The sequence below is a fragment of the Nuphar pumila genome, chromosome 5, assembly GCF_984573655.1.
Source record: "Nuphar pumila chromosome 5, dmNupPumi1.hap1.1, whole genome shotgun sequence".
In the NCBI taxonomy this organism is placed as follows: Eukaryota; Viridiplantae; Streptophyta; class Magnoliopsida; order Nymphaeales; family Nymphaeaceae; genus Nuphar; species Nuphar pumila.
In genome coordinates, this window is record NC_143253.1 from 17504017 (window position 1) to 17519118 (window position 15102).

Below are 15102 nucleotides of genomic sequence, written 5' to 3' on the forward strand. Positions count from 1 at the left end.
GAAATTCTTTAGTCACTCAGCTTCCATACTAGCTTATGCTAGTGATATCAACTTTGCTTCCATTGTAGATTGATTTATCACACTTTTCCTCTTCGATCATCAAACAATTACTCCAGATCCAAGGGTAAATATGCAACCACTTGTGGATAATAACATATTGGAATCAGAATTTCAGGTTGCATCATTGTACCCTTCAAGTACAGTGAGTTCTTCTTTTTCATAGAATATTTCATATTCTAGAGTTTCTCTTAAGTACTTCAAAACCCGATATATTGCATCTCAATGCTCTTGTCCTGGATTACTCGGCTCAATTTGCTTATATTGAAAGTTATGATTGGTTTAGTTTCATTTATAGCATACAGAAGACTGCCAATAATACTTGCATACTCCAATTGAGATATATTCATTTCAGTGTTAATCGATAGCTTAACACTATGATTAGTCGGAGTAGCAACAAGCTTATAATCATAATGATTATTTTTTCAATGTAGTGGGACTGAGTTGATGTATAACCATTCATGTGTCTAATCAACTTAATACCAAGTTTAACATAAGCTAAACCCATATCTTTCATATCAAATTTAGATGAAAGAAATCTTTTGGTATTATTTATGCATTATAGATTATTACTCAAGATTAACATATCATCCACATAGAAACAAATAATTATAACATGACTATTTTCTACTTTGCTATACATGCATTTATCAAAGTCATGAATTCTAAAACCATATGAAATGATTACTTCATAAATTTATCATGTCATTGTTTACGTGATTTATTTTAAACCATACAATGACTTTAATAGTTTGCAAAGTTTCATTTCTTGATTAGTATTTTGTCTATGTATTCGATAAATTTTACAAAAATTCAATGAACTCATTTGAAAGATTTTCACCACCTTTATTAAATTTAAAAGATTTTATTTTGCAATTATGAAAGATTTCTACCTCAACTTTAAAAATCTTAATTTTTTTCAAATGATTCATCTTTTGTTTTCATAAGCATATTTTATAAAATCATCAATAATAATTTATTATTCCCATGAGTTGGAGTATTTTTCAAATCACATGCATCATTGTGTATTAAATCTAATAACTTAGACATCAAATTTCCTAACATGTTCAAATTTGCATTCAAGAATAATTCCTAAATTACCCATGCTTCTCAAAAGATTTATAATTAACATGTCATTTAGGGGTTAGACTCCTACACTACACAAAAGGGATTGACATCTATAAAAGGGGGTGTCCGGAATGGACCTGGAAAATTTGGGGTGTTTACACTCATAAAATACAATGTATTCATTTGAAAGATATTCATCGGCTCTATCAAATCTAAAAGACTTTATTTTGCAATTATGAAAGTTTTCAACATCATCTTTGAAAATCTTAAAATTTTCAAATGATTCATCTTTTGTTTCCATGAGATAGGCATAACCATATTTTATGAAATTATCAATAAAGGTTACAAAATAATTCTTCATGAGTTGGAGTATTTTTTAAATCACATACATCATTGTGTATTAAATCTAATAATTTAGAAGTTCTTTCAACACTTTAAAATGGCTTTTTCGCAAACTTTACTTGAATACAAACATCGCATTTTCAAATATATTATGTTTTGCATTTAGAAATAAGTCCTAACTTACTCATATTTCTCAAAGACTTATAATTAACATGTCATAATCTAGCATATCATAAATTATATTAGTTATGCATATATACAGAAGCAAATTCAACTTTATTAATCAAATTGAGTTTGAACAACTCATTAGTGGCGTAGCCTTTGCCTATAAACTTATGGTTCTTTGATAGTATAATACTATCGGATTCCAAAATAATTTTGAAACCATGAGTTGTAAGCAGATAGGTAGATATAAGATTCTTTATGACGGTAGGTACGTGATACATATTTTGGAGGTTTAAGCATTCCTCAAAGGTGAAATCAAGTTTCACAATCTATTTTTCATTAATATTAGCTTCATGTTTATCTTCCATATAAATCATATGGCCTTCTGGGGTTTTCTTTTTACAAAATCAGAACCCCCCTCCCAACTATTCCCTGAGCCACCCCTGCTCACCTTTGAGTCCCACGACACCCCTTGCTGGAGCCCCCAACTCCGAGCCCCCGACACCCCTTGCTTGAGACCCCAACCTCGACACCCCTTGTTGGAGACCCTGACGCCTCATCCCTGCACCTCGTTAAACCTTCATTAGAGCCCCTACCCACCCCTCACCGACGCAACCTGACAACCCCTCTCATCTCTCTCCCCCTGTTGAAACCCCCTGCTCACCTTCTACCTCTTTGTTTCCCTCTGTCCCCCTCATCTTCTCCCTCTCGCTAACGCACCTGGCCTCTCCCTCAGGTACGATTCCCCCCCCCCCCTCTCTTTCACTATTTATGTCTCTCTCCCTCTGTCATCTCTCTCATGTCTCTCGTGGTTCATGGGAGCCACCCGAACCCTCTCTCTCTTGCCTCTCGTGGTTCACGGGAGCCACCTGAACCCCCTCTCTCTTTCTCAGATCCCCCCCACCCACCCACCCATTTCCCCCCTCTTTTTCTCAGTGGTGGCGACACCACTCAGTGCCAGAAGCAGTGGCACCACTGTTCCTTTTTCAGAGGTGGCAACACCACTTGGGCGCCGCCGCTTTTTCCCTGTCTGTCGTCGACAGACCAGACCTCACCGGGAGGGAGGGTGTCGACCACCCTCTCCTCCCTCTTTTTCCCTTATCTGTGCTGCCGGCAAATGAGAGCCACCTGCGATGGTAGCTCTGGCTCGCCAGGAGGGAGGGTGCTGAGGACCCTCCCCTCTTCGTTTTCCTTCTCCTGTCGACATTTTTTTTTTACCTTCTTGAATCCGAGTAGGGCTTGGGTTTCGTCGCTCTGTCGCACCATAAGTATTTGGCGTTTGCATTTTCGCAACTAAGTTTTTTCCTCAAACCTACGTAACGGAAAGGCTTTGACTACGTAGCCCTAGGTGGCACTACAAAAATTCTACGGATTAGCAACGGACGTTATCTGACGCTAATCCATCACAAATCCATCGTTGAACTGTTTAACAACGGATTAGCGATGGATAGCATCTGTCACAATTCCTTGGTCGTTAATTAGCGACTGAACTGATATGTCACTACTTTGCAATGGATTAATGAATGCCATGATCCATTGTGAGTCCGTCGCTAAATAAGCATTGATTTGGTTTTTGGGACAGATACATATCCATTGCTAATCCGTCGCTAAATTTGTGATGGATATTATTCATCGCCAAATACTATCACTATTTGTGACTGAATTTCATCAGAAAATTCATTGTTGAATATTAGCGACAGATAATATCCGTCGCTAATCTGTCATAAAATTTTAAAAAAATAAAACAATTTTATTTGAAATATAAATATTGAGAAAAAAAATTTGTTATACAATTTATATAAGATGTGTATAAAAAATAAAATACACATAAAAAATACATATACAAAGTAAGTGAAACAAATTTAACACAAGTCATAAGTGAAACAAATTTAACAACCCAGTATAATCCTCGCCAAGTTCTAATTAGTTATAAGTGAACATATATAAAGAGTTTCGTTTGAAACAACAAGTACGTGAAATAAATTCAACACAAGATGCTACTCCTCGCCAAGATTCAGAGCATCATTATCTAAATTGTCTCGTTCTGCCCCTCCATCAGCTTCTCTACGTTGATCATCTTCAGCATCCTACAAGAGAACCGAAATGCTTATGATAATATAATTCATGATAACTTGTATATTATAATATTTATTAATACAATAAATATATATCGTTGTCGCTCTTGCCTTCTCTGATGTGAACTCTCTTGTGCTCTTACGTTTATGTGTTTCAACAAATATATCCTTGTAAGGCATAGAGCCTCCTTTTTCAGCTTCTTGCAAGGTTAAATGATAAAAAAATCAATTAGAAAGTATGCAAAAATACTTATAAATTTAACAATATATATATATATATATATATATATATATATATATATATATATTAATGAGTTACCATTTTCTTCTGGTGGCTCCCATGTACATATTTTATCTACATGTTGAGTAAATAACTTTAACCATTATGGAACTATACATACCAACCGGCATTGACTCGTGATGTGTATGAGTAGCTGGTGTAGGTGGGTCATGTGCAGGCGAAACATCATCTATAAAACAATGAGTTAGAAATTCTAAGCAACATATAAGCAAACACATAATGAATGCCTATATTTAAATATAACACAAAGACATCTACCTAATGTTGTCCCACAACCTCCACTTGGTCCTCGACCACTACGACCTCCACGAACCATATTCTAACAAATAAAAATGTTTTGGATCAGTTACATAACTCTTGATCTTAGCATATCCAAAAATGCAAAATTTAACTGTAAAAAAGAAAAAGAATTGCACGTGCACTCTCACCTCCATGGAATGCCTAGTAGTAATTATGGTGTCAGATGCATGTTGTAATTGCTCATAGTCAGAACTTAGTTCTCCATTATCATTGTCATCAGAACCATCATCATCACCATCTTCAGAGTCGTCATCCTCAAGTCCACTAAAGTGATAATCGATATGTTGTTGCTTTGTAATCACTTTTATACGTGGCTCAACGAACTCTAGAAACTTAAAACTCTTCTTGTAAAAGTTCATCTGCTATCAAGAAAGAAAAATGTAATAAAATTAGATAGACAGCCTGTTTCAAAAGACTTCTGGATTGTCCTTGCTTCAATGATTTCAAACGGAAAATAAATAAATTTGCCTCATCTTCATATTCATCTAAAGCAGCTTGCAACTTTTGAGGCAAAACATTTTCCCTAGAATGTCTAGACCTTCTTTTTTCTCCTTGAGAAGCCAACATATATTCATATGCATTTCTGTAGGGATGGATCATTATGTGAGAATATAGTGGTTCGAAAAAGTCCATAGAATAAACAAAATAACCAAATGATTTCATACCTTTTCACATCACATCGGTGCTTCATTTCCTGCATCAGTTATGCAATCAGTTGAAAAGAAATGCCTAAAATCAGCACTCATGATTGATATGCTCGTTAAACAAGAAAAGCTAAAGAACTGCAGAGAAGCTGGGAGAAAGAAGGATAAAAGCAATTTAATCAGAATGTCAATGAAACATATTGACTAATCATTCTTACTCTGACAAGTTTTGCTGAACCTATTCGAGTAATCAGTAGCATTATAAAAGAAAAAGCTACAATAGATCTACTCTTGAATAAGCTAAGAAATATCTAAGGTTAAGGTTAGCTCACCTTTTCTATTCATAAACCTTTTTTATTGCATGCCACTCTTTTTTGTGTTTTAGTGCAACTGAATTCTTATTATGACAACTATCACATCATCTGTTAACAAGACTGCTTTATGAAGAAAAATATCACCTTCAAATGCATAAAATAAAAGTTTGGTTTATGAATACGAGGCATATCAATCTCCAACAACATATATATCTATAGTGAACGATTGATATATATCTATGTATCCAGATGCATGCAGAAGCATTGCACATGAATAACAAATGCATAAAGATCAGATTATACATGGTTAAGTCATATAAAGAAGAAGGTAGAATATTCAAATCACAAGTATAGCAGCCCAACAGTTTAATGAAACATAAAAGGGGGTATCTTGGATAAGACATCAGTTTTCAAGAATAGGGAAACCATTAAAAGCATAAGAACATACCTCTACTATTTGTAGTTCACTGAGAAGAGACTCAGATGGGCTTGTAATTGCCTTATAAATATGTGACCGCTGTAATAAAGAAATAAATTAGTTATAATATGTACATGAGAATTGCCATAAGTTAAAAAAGTAATTATAAATGAGAGAAGCCTTGGTCTCACATAGCTATCAACAAATTTTTGAATCTGATATTATGCTTTCCCCAGCATTTACAAAACCCTACCTGCAAAATATTGCAGGTTCAACATATTCAGCAATTAACAAAAACATGTCAGTGGCAAAATGCACAGGTTACTGTCAAACACATTAAAAGAACACATGAATTTCACAAACCATTAGATGGATAACAATTATGGACATGGTAGGGCAAAGAAATCAACAGCTAATACCTCAAATACTTGGCAGGACAACATTAAGAAAAGCTTGAATCAAGAAATTTGGGCACCAATCAAACATTCAAGAGCCCATAACCAATTTACAAGGACACCAACAAAACTTGCATTGGAACAAACCTATGTCACAAGGGCACTTCCCCTAGCATGTGTATCCTGTGTTGACACGACACGACACTCAAACATTTCATGGAATCATGACACTTCATGGACATAGTCAAACCAGTTTCACAGAGTGCCTCGAATTGTACTCATGGACATGCTCTCTGTAATGCAACCATCAAAAGTGAGTGCCAGAAGATAGCTAGTCCACCAGAGCAGGCATTGCTGAAGGATCGCCAGCCAAAAGATCCTTACAAGGCAAAAGGTGGGATCTGACCCTACTGATGCATTTGTCATGCTTTGTTACTTTTTTATTACCATGTGTGATAATAGTGATGGCGTACATAGACTTCACGGTGTTGTCCTTCGCGGCCCTCTCCGAAGTGGCGAAGATGGAGCATCGAAAGCCAGAGGGCTTGGTCCTGAGAGCGGGGAGGGAAGGGGTAGAGAAGGAGAGGGAGGAGATCTCCGACGTGCAGACGATGGTGGTCACGGTGGTGGCGCGGCTCCGGCCGATCGGAAAATGGGGAAGGAAGGAGGACACTGCTCCAACGAGGCCGCAGACGGGGAAAGGCAAAAGTGAAAGGGAGGAGGTGGCACCACAGACGGGGCTCTCAGCGGTGGCACACGGCTGCGAGAGAGATGGAGTGAGGGAAGAAGGAGGAGGTGAAGGAGAGAACTCGGGCGGCGGCTGCATGCGAGGGATGAAACAGAAAGGAAAAGAAAGGGGCTCGTATTAGGGTTTTACGGGGTTTATTGAAAAGTAACGATGGATTAGCGACAGAAACATTCCATCTCAGAGTCCATCGCAAATTAGCGACAAAAAAATTTTGTCGCTCATCCATCGCGAAGTTGCGACGGAGTTTGAGAATGAATGTTTTTGTCGCTAATTAGCGACGGATTTTGAGACAGAAATTTTCTGTCGCTAATTCTGCAACTAATTCCAAATTTAGGAACGACTAGTTTTCTCTAGCTAATTTGTCACAAATTTGCAACGGATTATTTTCATCGCAAATTAACGTTTTTCTTGTAGTGTGGTACGTATGTCCGGTCCTTCTCTTTGGTATCCGAAATAACTCGAATATTCCCCAGCCTAAAGCACGGGACTTTGAAATTTTTAAATAATGTTAGGGTTTCTTTTCGAGAAACTGATCTCTCTCTCATTATAGTGGTACTATCATACATGCATGGCATGTTAGTACTACGATGATTGGATGGAAGGTTTATGGTAACCTTATAGTATGAAAATGCATGATGATTAAAAGATAATCACATAAATGACGATGATCACCTTAATAGGAAAGATGCTCGATTTTGTTTAAAAGACCAAAGCATATAGAATGGGTCGTCAGTTAAAATAGAACCTGACATACTCATTCGTCTCTTTGATTCTGCCAAGAGAGAGGATGTGATGGTACAAAAACTTTGATGAACAAGTTGTTAACTACGTTCCTCGAGTAGCAATGACTCGGTATCCACGGTCATCGGAGTTAGGGGACGTGGCTACCAAAAATTATCCTAGGTGGTAGTATGTTTTGAACATACTTCTATCATTGTATGGGTGGATCGTTGATCCAGAATCCATGTACCACCCTTTATCAGAATTAATCATAAATATCTCACTAACTACAGACATCAGGTCATCATCGGGTATACTAGCTGTATTGCCTTGAAATCTCTTCTTGTGTCAATATTCTCTACCATAGTGACCCAGTTTTCCACAAGTATAGCAGGAAACATTATTTTTCTTCTTAGTAATGAACTTTGATTATTTGTTCTTATTCCTAAGTCCGAGTTTGAACTTTAATTTTCATTCTACTATGTTTACCTTAGCACAAACTTCTTTTATTACATCTTTCTTATCTCGAAATCGAGCTTCGTCCTCGATTCTAAGATGTTGAATAAGTTATTCTAAGGTAAACTATTCATTCTTATGTTTTAATTCACTTTATGAATCTTTCCAAGATGGGGGCAATTTACCAATGATTGTAGCCACTTGGAATAATTCATCAAGGTTCATACCCTTAAACTTGATCAGATTAACCAAGATTTGCATTTCATGGACTTGAGGTAGCAGCGGCTTATCATTGAAGAATTTGAAATTTATATACTTATTAACCAAAAACTTATGATTTTCTACATCTTCTGTTTTGCACTAACTTTCAAGGGTTTTCCAAAACTTTTTTTATAGTGCTGACTTATGAGTAGAAGTCGAATAGGGGGTCAGAGAGTGCATTCATTATGTGTCCACGATACACAAAGTCATTTTGCTTTCACTTTAGTCTTCTACGGTTTTCAACAACAGTTTCATCCTCTTGTTCTTCTAGATAGTCCTCCGTGAGCACGTACACAACTTTAGTAATGTTACAGGATACAATTAGATCTAGATGCAAACTGGCAGAACTAGATTTGGATATGAATTTGAATTGGACCTGGATCTGAAGTAGATTTGGATTCGAATGAGATCTGAATCTAAACTGGATTTAGATTTGGATCTAAACTAAATTAGGATATAGATCTGAATAATAACTAGATTTGGATTTGAACTAGATCTGAATCTAAATTGGATATGGATCCAAATAGCAACCAGATATGGATCATGGATATTGATCTGAACAATAACCGAATCTGAATCTTGGATAAAGATCCGAACAATAATCGGATCTGAATTCTAGATAAGAATCCGAACTGCATCTCTAAAACCAAAGAGAGAGAGAGAGAGAGGGAAAACATAGCTTGTGGAAGAGCATTTGAGAGAGAGAGAGGAGATGAGGATGGGATGCGAAGAATAACAAAGGGTTGGGGTTTATATAGGCCCTAGCCCAAGGCCACTCATAAAGGCCATAAAGGGCCTTTAATGGGTCCAAACATTCAGAAATAAAGGACCTTGACTGGCCAAAACAGCCAACCATAAAGGCTCAGATGTTATGCAAAGAGGGGCGTAATACATGAACATGAATGACCTTGGCAAGGTCAATTTTGACCTTGATTGAGTCAAAAGTCAACGATCAATCAAAGTAAAGATAAGACTGTTAAGACCTTGGGCATGGTCTAACGGATCCGGATATATTTAATGTAAAGTCAATGACAATTTTAAGGCTTGTCAATGGTCAGTTTTAAACGTAAGGATTAGATCCGTCCCAAGTACTAAAAAGATAAGTCTAACCCAATGTTCAAGAAATAAAGTGATGTGCAAGCCTAAGATCTAATGCCCTTAGGGTGCTCCTCTATATAAAGACGAGTTTTCTCAACAATCTTCAATGTGAGATTAAACTTTTGTAGAGAACTATTATCCATAAAATTAAGAAAAAATAAAAAAAATTGAAGGAACACTTAGAGAGAGTTTTGAGTCAAATTTCAATAAATTATTCTTAGTTTCTTTTCAAATCTCTCTCTCTCTCTTCTTCAAAACTGGGATAGTGTTGTCAACAGTTCGGATGTGGGTCCAACCCATACCCGTTTAGTTGGGTTTTGACTGGATTCAGAGTTGCAGATTTTGGCTAGGATTTGGGTATTATGCTCACAGACAGAATCAGATTCAGTTCTAGTTATTGCATGTTCAAGTCCAAATCGGAATCTGACTCCAATTAAGGTATATCCGATTAGTCGGATATTATAATTACCCACATTCGAACCAAATCCGTACCTTTACTGCATCCCTAAACTGGGCCGTTCAGTTATTGATTCAGTATTTGCTTGGAAAGATAAACCACCCGATTGAGTACCAAATATCAATAGATCTAAAGTTTTTACTAGATTGATTGATAAACTGATAAGGATCCTCCTAACCCCAGCTTGACTATCTAAAGAAAACTATGTTGCCGTTAATCTGGTGGCACAAACCGGTTGTGAACATCAGGGAGTTTTAGTTGTCAGGTAGTGTTTGGATAAGGGAAAGGGCATTCCCTTTATCCCATATAAATCAAATCAACACTCGAGCATTTGACGACTGTTGGGAATTCAAAAGTGGGAAGTTTGCTTGTGTAATAGGGCGGAGCAATCTGTCTTTCATCTCTTTATTACCTGCCCTATTGCTTGTTCCTTATGATGTTTGGTCGTGGATAAATTCGGTGGGCATCGTATTCCATCGGGTACACTAGTTGCAGAGCTTCAATGGTGGTTTAAAAAACGATTTAAAAGTGGATGGAAAGATGCTGGAAGCAAGTGTTTCATTCACCTAGTGATTTGGCAGATCTGGTCTTTTAGAAACCAAGTTAAACATCATTATCAGGGAGCTTATACTAGAAGGCATATAGAATATTGCCTTTGGTCTCTTTGTTCTGATAACTTTCAGAAGCTGAAGTCAATTTTGAATTAAACCAGGTTATGATTTGAACACGGTTTGGGATCCTTTCTGACCCATGGCCTCCATTAGGCATTAAAGACATTTTTTTTTTAATTTATAACTAGAAGAAACCACACCCTGCCATACCTACGGGCATCATGCCCGCAGCATAAAACTCCAAGGCTAGGACCCCTGCCCCAAGGGCTTATGCTCCGCATTGACTTGCGCAGAGTGGTGACGCCCATGAGAATTGTTGTAATCGTTGTATAGCAGTCTCTCTTTTGCTTTACCATGTTCCTTTTCAAGGCCACCAACTTTGAGTCTATTGATTTTCTTTTGTCAAGGGAGACTGCCTTTTCCCCCAGCTTTGCTATGGAAAAAAAAACCCTGCTGAAACCACACAAGGTAAAAGGGTCGGATCTGGGTCAGGTCCTACTCTTTCTTTTATCCCCTGCTCTGTGCAAACTGTAATTAGCAACTCTGTTTAAAACATGTTTTTCAATGAAACTTTGAAATCCAAAAAAATAACTTTTATAAAGACCATCAAAACTTGTTTTTGTGAATAAAATATTCAAAACACAAAAAAAAAACTATATTTTGAAAAAAAAATGCATATTTCAAAAGGAAAAAGTCAAGTATTCAATTTTATTGTGAGCTCAGGAACCTGGATTCTGGTACATACTATGATGGGTCAGACTCAGACAGGTCACAGTCAGGACTTCAACTGACCTTCATCCCTACTTAGCCAATCAGCTCCGTATGGGCAGACCCAGATTGGACGTGTTTGGGTCAAAATTGGTGGCATGATCTTGAATGGCCCCATCCTGTGGTTATATAATTAAACCGCTCAACTCAGGCTTGGCCTGATAACCTAGCCCGGCTGTTACTGCTCAGAACTCTTTTTTAGTACTTTTAAGGCCAAGTCCATAGTGTAGTCAATGAATCAGATATCCAGATATACAACAGAATTCGATCCCACTTAGTTGCATTTGGTGGTAAGCCAAAACTGTATTCGATTATAATCGGATGCGGATATGGTTTTGAATTTTCGCTACTGAATCCGACAAATATCCCAATTTGACGGACATTCGAATCCATTTACATGTACAAAAGCAGATCTGGTCTGAGATTTTCACCATCCGAGAACCTTAACTTGTGCAGCAATAGTGAAGTCAAAAGGTTGGCAACCAACCTTTTCAAACAAAATCCTTCATAAATATCTGTTTGTCAATATAGTTAGGAAAGTATTCGAGAAATAACATGTAAACTGAAACTCCATAGTTAGATTGGGGTAAGAATTGATCCTGTATAAACTAGCCTTTCAATGTTGGCTGACTGCATCACATATTGTTATATGTTGCCTACACCACATACAAAAACAGATTATTTTCAAAGAGGCTAACAATCTATGGCGAAGATTACACTCATGCCTTAATGTTGCAGGAAACAAGTGCTGGATGTTGGCCAGACTTGCACCCACTAGATTCTTATCAATGGTTTGCTGAAAAATGGATTTCCCCCTAGGGCCACGAGGGTGCCACACCCATGGCTACTAGGTGGGTCAGCTTAAGGTGTTCAAGTTAAAGAACATCACAACTTTGATGACCAAGGTGTGTGTCCCTTGTTGCAAGATCAGAGCCAACAGGAAACTCTCTGGTTGGCAATGAAGTACTCATGGAGTTTTACACTGCAGACACATAAATAGGACCATGGTCAACATGGCACCTCTTGGCCCATAATGGGACATCCTAACCATAATTGTGGTTTCCTCTAGTTGTCCAAAAGAGGGGAAAAAAAGACATTCCATCTACAAAAGATTGGTTTAAAGTGAATTTAGGATTTATATATTGTCATCACTGGCAGGTGGGATTTACAGTGAAAGATGGACTAAAGGGATTCAAGTCTTGCTGCTAGAGAATAGGTTTGGTGGAAAAGAGGTGATGGTGTAACTAGACAAATCTAGTAATACAGTAATTGAATCATCATGGAGAGACCTTGTTAGACTTGTTGGGAAATTATCTTAGTGGGTAAGGCAACTGAGTTTCAACAAGGTGTGCTTGAAAGCACGTGTTATACTATCTTTAAAGTGATAGTTAACCAACTTAAGACCACGTCCTTAGTGCAATGAGTATTCATGCAACCTCGCTCTCAAAATACAATCAAGCTTTTGCCTACTCGCGAAGGTTAGTTCACATCCTGCACTGGGTGAGACCGAACAACTCAACATGAACCACTTTTAATAGCCTCTTGATTAGGTAAGGTAAAACGTAAGCTCAACATAACCTTAGGCCCTAAGTTAGGCTTAGATCCTAGGCTCAACTTAGGCAGAGCCTTGACTAAATCAAGGTTTAAACCCACTAAAAAGAGAGAGAGAAAGCCAAAGCTCATGGGAGAGAGAGAGGAGAGTTTGTGTGTGATAAGAATGAGAAAGAGATGACCCAGACATGATCAAATTTATCTAAAAGATGAGCAAAGTCAAAGGGCAACTGTTTGGAATAAAGAGGGAGGATCTTGGAACATTGGAGCAATATGAAAGCTCCTAAATGGGTCGGTCTTGGTCTTGAGAACAAACCAAATCAAGTCATGCCAAGCTAAACCCAAACCCAAGTCCAAATCCAAAGTTCAATTGAAATACTCCCAATGGGCCTTGCTCATATAAAGCATGTGAGTTCTTTCAACTCTTCAATGTGGGACTAAACTTTTGACAAGATTAATAAAACTCACTAACTTGAGTAAACGTAGAAAAAAAATAGACAAAACTAAGGGTTCATTGAATAGTTTTAAGACAAAACTCAGACAAGATTTATCATGTATAGATACCATATCGAAGAGCATGGTATGGTAAACTGGGAGTGGTGCCACAATGTGATCGAGGCAGTTTAATAGCACACAAGTTGAGAGAGTGGCTAAATTTTGCAACTCTATCACTAGGAGTCTATCTAGGCCAGCAGTAGTGAGTCCATCTTGTATTTGGAGAGAGAAACATATCGGTGTTGGTGGGAGTTAGAATTGTAATACATATACATATATAGTAATGCTACGGTGCTATGGGAGCACCTACTCCCACATACTAGAAATGATAGTTGTAGGTTGCATCTTCTCAATCAAACCTTATAGATATACTTAATATAGTTTATTTGATAAGAATTGTGTTTTTGGACATAAAAATAGGTTTTTAAGTCGTAAAATTTTGATACATTGTGAGCCATTGATTTTTTGTACAAAGCTGCATGTATGCCATAATCACATGAACTAAAACATGTTTTTCACTAAATAATGATTGTAAATCATACCAATAGGGCCTGATCAATGAAAAAAACTCAACATTTTTGAAATTTTGAAGCTTCTATTTAGGTGGGAGTAGGTGCTCCGCCAGCACCCTATCATTACTTGTACACACTATATATATAGTGTGGATGCGTGTAGAGCAAAGTGCAAATGTGGACAATATGGACAAGTTTACATAAACTTTACTTTTTATTAATATTGTGATAAATAGTAAGAATAATACTTTTTTATATAAAATTTATTATTACATTGATTACAATGAAAATAAAGTAATTAAAATTTTCAATAACACATATCTAAACTTTTCATTAAAAAGAAATCTTTTTTTTTATTTTTACTCACCCTATCGTACTTACGATTGTTGTCCATGTCAGCGTAAAACTCTGAGGGCTTACCCCTTGACCCCATGGAGTCACCAAGCTTCAGCTTACGCAGGGGGTGACACCCATGGGATTTGAACATAATCTACTTGTCAAACAGTCTAGGCTCCATCCCACTATGTCAAACCCCACACTATCTTTAAAATGATAGTTAACGCGCTTAGGACTACGTCTTTGGTGCAATGAGTACTCATGCAACCTCGCTCCCAAGATACAATCGAGCTTTTGTCTACTCGTGAAAGTCAGTTCATGCCCTACATTGGGTGACACCGAACAACTCAACATGAACCACCTTTAATAGCCTCTTGATTAGGTTAGGTAGACCCTAAGCTCAACATAAACTTAGACCCTAAATTAGGCTTAGATCCTAGGCTCAACTTAGCCGGAGCCTTGACTAAGTTAAGGTCTGCTGAGAAGAGAGAGAGAGAGAAAGTGAGAGCTCATATGAGCTAAGGAGCTTGTGGGAGAGAGAGAGAGGAGAGGAAAGCTTGTGTGTGATAAGAATGAGAGAGGATTGGGATGTATATATATAAAGAGTCAGCCCCACCAGCCTCATAAAGATAGGCTAGCAATAAAAGCCCCAGCGGCTAGGAAAAGAGAAGTTATGGACTGGCTAAGTCAAATGACGAAAAGGGTAATCAAAATATTAGAGATGACCTGGCCACGATCAAATCTATCTAGAAAATAGGCAAAGTCAAAGGTCAACCATTTGAAATAAAGAGGGAGGATCTTGGAACATTGGAGCAATAATGAAGCCATGCAAGAACGTTGGACTGGGTCAAAGGAGGCTCTGATAGCTTGGGTTGATTGAGCCTTAGGTTCAAACCGATTGGTGAAGGCTCTTAAATGGGTTGGTCACAAGCTAAAAATGGTCGGTCTTGGTCTTGAGGATAAAAACGTTCTAAAACTCAAAAAGATAGGTCAATATCCAAGAATGACAA